Raw genomic sequence first — 8,541 nt, 5'->3', positions numbered from 1 at the left:
AATTGTCCATGATGGGAAAGCAAAGGAGATCATGGGCACTTCAGCTGGTGGATGTAACAAACGCATTACAAGTAACATGAGTTACGTAATCAGATTACTTTTTTTCAAGTAACTAAAGTAACACATTCATTTTAAATTTACACTTACATATCTGAGATACTTTTTCACATTTATTGCTTGACTTTACATTTTCTTCAGCCTGAGGCTTATTCATTTTACTTTAGGTGTGAAAGAGCCTTTACATTTGCCAGATGTAAAATTATGTTTAGGTTTATGTTTTAAATTTATGTTTTATGTTATATTACTTATGTTTTTTGGTTATTAAAAACAAACAAGCAAGCCCAGCCAAGGTGAGAAAAAGTTACGGAAAAGTAACGTAATGCATTACTTTCTATACAAAAATATCTAAGTATCGCAATTAGTAAATTCTTTAGGGAGTAATGCAATATTGTGACGCATTACTTTTAAAAGTAACTTTCCCAAACACTGGTTAATACAAATTTTCCCTTTTAATTTAAAATAGCAAACCAAATTTTAAAACAATTATTTACTATGACCAAAGACACCTTAATGATGGAAATAACACTTACTTCATGGGAAAAATATAGCAAAAAAGCAGATGCATTTTAAGGTAGAGATCAGCATTCTTCTGTGAGTCCATGCATAAGTAATTCAAGTGTTGTATTTTTAGTGCAATAAGGAAAATGTGCAGGGTCTGAAGACATTAAAGTTGCATAAACTCAAGGGGGATGTTCCAAGACCTGGAACCACCCGCTTAACACGGAAGCAGCGGATCATGGTTTTCCATGGATAAAAATCTGTTGGAGAAATATAGCACAAAAACGCGTTTCAAGCAAAACGTTTCACCAAATAATAATAAATTGGATAATGAAACAACTGATATAAGATTTAAAATAAAGTGTTTGATAAAGTGATGAACGATGTGGTTCCTCTGCTAGAAAAAGTGTGTGAACTTGAGGAGAACTGACTTCATACATCCACCAAGTTAATACAAAAGAAAAAGAAAGTCAGTTCTTCTGAGAAAAGCTCTAGCAGCATTTATTTGCAGATGCCACTTCAATTTTTACATTTTACACAAGTACTTTTTGGGGCTGCTGTACATCTGATCTACTGGATGAGCACATTAAATGCATTTTAAGACACATGTCCTGACTCTGAAATGTGGCTCTTCCAGAAAATAGCCAGTGAGTAACTGGGTTTTGATGGTGGGCTCAAGACCTATACCTTTATCTCTCCAAACATGCCAGCAAAGAGTGTCTGAATTATTCAGTGGCAATTAGAGCATCAAACCAGCAACAGAAAGGATCAAGATCAGTTCACACTCTTTATTTTCATTGATAACCAGTGCTTGAAATGGAAAAAATAGCTGCTGGTACTCCCCTTATTTGCATAGCCTATTCTATCAAATGTCATTCTACCAAAATCTTTGAGGCCAGCAAGCAAGATATTATACCCTAATCATAGCTTCACATGCTATGACGTTTCTGGCATAGAATAGAATTATAATAAACACTAATGATGTTGAAAATGTTTGAGTCTCTGCCCACTAGCGTTTCCCAGAGATACCAAGGCTACTTTTCTTTTTTACACACATTTCTAAAATTAGCATAATAAGGGCCAGATTTACTAAACATGGCAAATTAGCGTGTGAATGCAATCCCATAAAAAGTTCTACGAGTGATCTACTGACGACGTGCAAATTAAAGAACAGATGCAGCCAGACCATTTCCATAATGACCAACACAATCTACCAAGAGCAGCGCAAAATAGCATCTGGTTTAAGACATGCTTTTTTTGGGCGTAAAATTAGCCGCAAATTTAGTAAATTGACTAGCGCAAACCTTAGTAAATCACCTTGATGATTCATTTAAATACTCTCCCATTAATTTTGTGTCTGAAAGGGAAACTCCTACAAATGCATTTGCAATAAGGTCAGCTGCAAAATTAACCCTGTCCATACCTTTTCAGCGCAAATTTTTCACTGCGTGTCTTTAGTAAATCCTGACAGTAGTTTTTAACGGCAAAAGAGGGTTTGCGCTGGCGCAAGCTGTTAGTAAATCTGGCCCTAAGTGCACAAACTTTTCGTCGTGACTGGCTTGACCGGAGTTCGGCACTCAGCGTCCAGTTTTAATACGCCATGTCAAGTTAAAAATAGCAAAATTCACTTTTACATGGTATTTGAACATAAATGTGTGTCGGCAGTGTACACAACAACCCAATAATGGTAAAAATCCACCCACTCCTTTTTTTAATCCTCATAAATCATAAGCAGTGTTTCAGAATAAGTCGTTTTCCCTCTTTTTAAAAATATTATTTATTTTTTTATTGCATTTTAATAAGAACAAAACATAATTTACATACAGGAGTACATATAACCATATGTAAGGGGGACAAAAGGGGGAAAAAAGAAGGAAAAAGAAACAAAAAACTTGTACCTATTAAACAGCTGTGTAGTTTTTCTTGCTTTTAAGTTTTTACATCTGGATATTGTTTCTAAATATATTTTAATATAAATTTTAAATTGTTCAACTTTGACCCCTGACCCTGCTCTGAGTGAGCTGTACACAGTCCGCCATGTTTATCTCCTCGCCAGAGCATTTAACAGCAGCATTCAAGTAAGAAACTTATTCTTATTAAAGCTACTTAAGTTATTTAAACCCCGAAATCAAGAGCAGTGAGTGATTTCCTGTTTTTCTTTTGTTGTTTGATTCATATTAACAGCATATACAGCAGTAGGTACAGTATATTACGCTACTTTCACTTTAATACACAGATCTAATATACACATTTCTTTACTTGCTGTTTACATTCAGACAGAACTGACTGTTTGTGAACTTTGTGTGTTTTTGACATAACCTTGTCGCAATAAGACGTGAAAGAGAACTTAGTTCATCTGACAGCCAGCTTTTTGTGCGCGTGATTCGATTGTGTGCGCTCAGAAAAACATATCTCATATCAGAAGTTTAGACTGATATGGCTTTAAAACGCATGCAGATAATAAACTTTCATGATGATGAAGTACTGTAATGTCATGTGAGAGTGACCGCGATAGAGATGATAATCAAAACCAAACAGATTTTTTCGTTTTTGGCAGAGTATCTGAGCAGGAGTTGTAAAGGCTCCGCCCTCTTCTGGAAAGAGGGGCGGGGAGCAGCAGCTCATTTGCATTTAAAGATATATGCACGAAAACAGCATATTTTTCCTTCCACTCAAAAATGCATTTACAATATGGTATAATAAATGATCTATGGCAGGGATGGGCAACTTCGGTCCTGGAGGGCCACTGTCCTACAGAGTTTAGCTTCAACCCTAATCAAACACACCTGATCAAGCTAATCAAGGTCCTCAGATTACTAGAAAATTACAGGCAGGTGATTTTTTCAGGGTTGGAGCTAAACTCTGTAGGACAGTGGCCCTCCAGGACCGAAGTTGCCCATCCCTGATCTATGGGGTATTTTGAGCTGAAACTTCACAGACACATTCTGGGGAGTGGGGACACCTGAGACTTGTATTGCATCTTGGGAAAAGGGGCATAATAGGTCCTCTTTAAACAGAGGCTTTTAGTCCAGGCGTTTTAGGAAAAAAGGGTGAACAAATTGCAACAGAATCAAACTCAACTGATTTTGTATCCTCCTTATGTCCTGAGTAAGGAAAAAAAAAGTCCAGAAGAATCCCATTAGGGGAAAGTTTAGAAAAAGACCCAAATATAGCTTATTCATATGCCTATTCATTCTTTTTCTCACATGAATAGGGTAAAAAATGTAACCTTTAGATATCACCATGAAAATTACTGAGTTGATTACTTATATCAAGACAAACAAAAAATGTATAACAAGTTTTTTTTTAATTGTTTGTTAACATGGACAAACGGTGCATAATCTAATTACGTATGTGCTAATTTGCATAAATACCACAATAGATCTAAACATTGGGTACAGCCAGGAGAAAATGTCTTGTTGAATCTTGTTGACACATAGCAGTAAAATACTTAATATTAAGGTCTGAATGGAACGCATTACGGCTACCCATGAGCATTAATACATAGAGGCAGGAAGAAGTACTTTAGCCTTTATTCATTATTATTGCAGAGATGGGGTTTGGGGCTGGGTCCGTGGGACTGTTTCTGGGGATTCACTTTTTATTTTACCTACCTTTTGTCTTCTGCATTCTCCTTACCATTGTCTCCTGTTCTTCCCTCAAACTCATCCCCCAGAAACAGTCCCACGGACCCAGACCCAAACCCCATCTCTGCAATAATAATGAATAAAGGCTGTTTTAAAGTACTTCGTCCTGCCTCTATGTATTAATGCTCATGGGTAGCCTAAATGGGTTTTATTCAGACCTTAACATTTAGTCTTTTACTGTTATATGTCAACAAGACATTTTCTCCTGGCTGTACCCAATGTTTAGATCTGTTGTGGTATTTATGCAAATTAGCACATCTGTAATTAGATTATGCACCGTTTGACAAACAATTTTAAAAAAAATTGTACTACATTTTTTGTTTGTCTTGATATCAACTCAGTAATTTTCATGGTTATATCTAAAGGTTAAAATTTTTACCCTATTCATGTGAGAAAAAGAATGAATAGGCGTATGAATAGGCTATATTTGGGTCTTTTTCGGAACTTTCCCCTAATGGGATTCTTCGGGGCTTTTTTTCCTTACTCAGCACATATTGAGAATACAAAATCAGTTGAGTTTGATTCTGTTGCAATTTGTTCACGGTTGACCCCCATTGTGGCTTAAAACGCCTGGACTATTTCTCAAGGTGTTCCATTCATTTGTGCTCAAGTAAATGCGTTGGGCGCGAGTAGGCCCTATTATCCCTAAGTCAATATTTGACTCATTTTTGTAGAGATTTACTGAATTTCGACATGAGTAAAAAGTCCCGTCACGCATAATCATGATGAATGTGTTGTTATTGACCATTTGTGCCACTTGCACTCTAGTACTCAGGGAAAGAATGAGTCAAGCTGTGTGAGAGACATGGGAAGCATAATCCCTTTTAAAAGTTCATCATTTTTTTTCTAACTACACAAGTTTATTTCCCGCTTCTGTGGCGATCGACCCAACAGGGAAGTTTCTCAGACCTTCCGTCACGTTCTGGCAAGGTTCTCTCAAAGTAATGAACAAATGTATTTCCAGTAACGACAATAGAACATCCGTTCAAAGTTATCTGGTCTTTAATAGCGTTATCAAAAATGTTATTTATACATCATTCATGGAATGTTTTTCTGCAACCTTTTAGGCAGACGTTAGACCAATGTTTTTTTAAATGTTACTACTTTCTACTTTTTTTCAGATGGTTCAGATACATTCAAAAGTATACGTTCCCATAATACTTGCAAAATGAGAAAATATAGGGAAAACATTTCCTTAATGTTCTCTAACGTTCACATAACCAAAAAAAATTTGAACATTTGGAGAACATTTAGAAATGAGCAGAACATTCTTAAAACATATTTTTGTTTGCTGGAGACCCATCAGTCACTGTAAAGAACTAACTAAATAAAACAAGACCAGTGTTGAGAGATGAATGCCAGAAGAATGACCAGCTGACCACTGCATGTGATCATGCTGCATTTGTTGATTTTCTTTCCACTGCATTCAATAAAGCAACAACTAATATACATTATGTGTGCCTATTACAAATGCAAAGCATGTTTGGCCTCCGATCAGCAGTCTTTTACTGTAAAGCGTGCGAGTTCGACTCACACTGAGACAAAACCTCATGTCGTGGCACATTTCCCATTTATCTCAGAGTGAACAGAACCTCCTGCAGTTCAATTGCACATTTCCTTCCCCCCCACCTGATCAATATTTAAAACGTGTAAATAAATCATTAACATATGAAGCCCCTCAGGTAGTGGAGAGTTCATTTAGAGATGTTGTTAGTGTCCTCATTTGTGTTTGTGTTGCTTTGCGATTTCACCTTTGCGTGATCGAGTAAGTGCGTGTTTAGAAGGTCAATGCACCTTGAGTTATGTGAAATCCACTAGGTGCTTTGATTAGTGTGTGTGTGTGTGTGTGAGACTCTAACTAGTGTTGTCATTGGGGCCTAGACAGATGGCTCTGTGTTTTATTCTCTCTGGTTCTGGCTGCAGTTATGGATGCTGTTTGAAGTTTGCGGTAACAAAGTCGTAGCTTGCAAACCCATTCCATTACCCTCTCCTAGTCTTCCCATTAACTATGTGGTCTGCTTTGGTTTCTTTGGGGTTTCGGCCCATTAACAAGGCATTGTATCAAAAGAGGATAATTTACTAAATGAAATGGATTTGACAAATTGGACTGGAGTTGTTATATTTTTCATGATGCCTGATATGCAACAGAAACTGACTCTTCTTGCTTATATATGATGTATCAAACAAATGCAGCGCGGGATTGAGCTGAAAATAACATCAGTTGGAGTTTTCTTTGTTCTGCTGCATTGCTCTATGCGCCCTTGTTGCCTGTCGAAATCTATCCACACCATCATGACCCGTGAGCCGTTTGGTGTGCGTATAAATTTGGTGGACAGTGTACTGTCAGAAACGTGTCTTTAGTTGTCAGTCACACTCTGCATTAAACAAACACACTCTAATATGTTCCTCAAATGATTTCACATCTGTCAAGCGGTTCCTGGTGTTTCAACTGGCCAGGACCCAAATGGACCATGAAGATGATTCATATCAAATCAAACTTGTTTTAAAAATGTCAATTTAGGTTTAGTCCATCTTTGTATCACATCACATTTCCTCTAGTCTAGACTGTCAGGATGTCAGTGATAATTTCCATGCGCAATGGCTCGGTAAAATAATGTGCCTGTAATCTCTACCCAGATATGCATGTCCAAATCAATTTGCCTTTGTGATCCACAGAATATTACTTTGCATTTTTATCAACGTATGCACTGAAAAAACTGTAATATTCATCGGCTGTTTTTTTATTAGCAAAGAATTCAAGTCTAGCAGTTATAATTAGATCTAAAAAAAAATGACGGACTGAAGGGTATAATGACATCAAAGTCTAAACAAATCTTTGTGTTAAAGATCTACTCCAGTAAAAAGATTTTTAATACTTTTATTCATCAAGGATGCATTAAATTGATCAAAAGTGACAGTTAAGAGACATTTATAATGCTACAAATAAACCCTGTTCTTTTGAACGTTCTATTCAAAGAATTCTGGAAAACAGTGTATCACAGTTTCTAGAAAAAACGTTGCAAAAACTGTTTTCAACATTGATAATAACATTGATAATATGAAAATATGATAATATGAACTGTATTCAACATTGATAATATGAAAAAACAATATATCGTGTCACAATATATCGCAATACAAAAATGTAACAATATGTATCGTGGATAGTTCACCCAAAATAAAAATTACCCTGTGAGAAAAAATTGAAGTTTTCAGAGTCAGTACTACATTAAACTACAATATATTATGTTGAATATAATGTATAATAATGGGGGAATATTAGTGGTTCCTGATAATGCTTATGTTATAAGTCTAATGTTACCAGTAAAAAGTGTCCTACATTATTTTAAATATATCTAGCCAGTGACAGAGTGCAAGCATATTCGTCTAAAATAATTCTGTATTTTCAGGGTCAGAATCATGAATATATTTATTCTGGTGTCACCATTGTCCAAGCCTATTCATTTACACCCACAATGTTATATCAAATTTAGCATTTAATCAACAGTACATTTTTTCTTAACCTTTTATCTTGGAGTATCGCAATAATATCGTATCGTGAGTTCAGTATCGTGATATGTATCTAATCGTGAAATTAGGGTATCGTTACACCCCTAATCAATATTAATAATTGATCAGAAAATCTGAATATCAGAATGATTTCTGTAGGATCACGTGACACTGAAGACTGGAGTAATGATGCTGAAAATTCAGCTTTGCATCACAGGAATAAATTACATTTCAAAATATATTCATATAGAAATGAATTTACCTTTATTTTAAATTGGAATAATATTTCACTGTTTTTACTGTATTTTTGATCATATAAATGCAGCGTTATTGAGACATTAAAACTCACACACTGTTATTGGAATGAAACCTTCAATTATCAATTGTCAAGGCTAATGTGGAATCTTCCTTGTGTGACAACAAGCCTCCTGTAATACATGAGCTAAAATAAACACTGCTTTCTCCGTGGGCACAGAAGCAAAGTTTACGTAGGAGTGTCTGGTTTAAGGAGGAGATAGCGTCTTCCTCCGCCATTTCTGATGAATCCCTTGAGCCTGTGGCCCCGGTGTTCGGGGTTAAATGTGAATAGACAGATGTGCCAGAGCCAGAACTGCTGCAGAGCTCTCTGTAAACCCAAGCCATCCTCTTCAATAATGCAGGAACCCACATGTGACGGGCACATGGCCATGCATAGAGCCGAGCATCCCTGCAGGGAGGAACACACTCCTGGGGATAACGGTAGACGAGTATGTCTTTACTTCTTTTGAACGCTTCTAAACATCCCTCCCTTTTCATCGTGCCATTATTTTACAGGTCTTTATTTATA

General features: G+C 36.3%; 1 protein-coding gene across 1 annotated transcript in view; it reads left to right on the top strand.

Annotated features, from left to right (window-relative positions):
* The first annotated feature begins 2,598 nt into the window (after nucleotides 1-2,598).
* abt1 (activator of basal transcription 1) overlaps nucleotides 2,599-8,541 on the top strand; it is a 12,935-nt gene continuing 6,992 nt past the window's right edge. Inside the window, exon 1 of the mRNA XM_079897203.1 lies at nucleotides 2,599-2,636. The gene's annotated coding sequence lies outside the window, so the exon portion shown is untranslated. The remainder of the gene's footprint in view (nucleotides 2,637-8,541) is intronic.

The sequence above is a fragment of the Squalius cephalus genome, assembly GCF_949319135.1.
Source record: "Squalius cephalus genome assembly, chromosome: 16".
NCBI classification, from domain to species: Eukaryota; Metazoa; Chordata; class Actinopteri; order Cypriniformes; family Leuciscidae; genus Squalius; species Squalius cephalus.
This window is presented reverse-complemented; position numbering and strand designations above follow the sequence as displayed.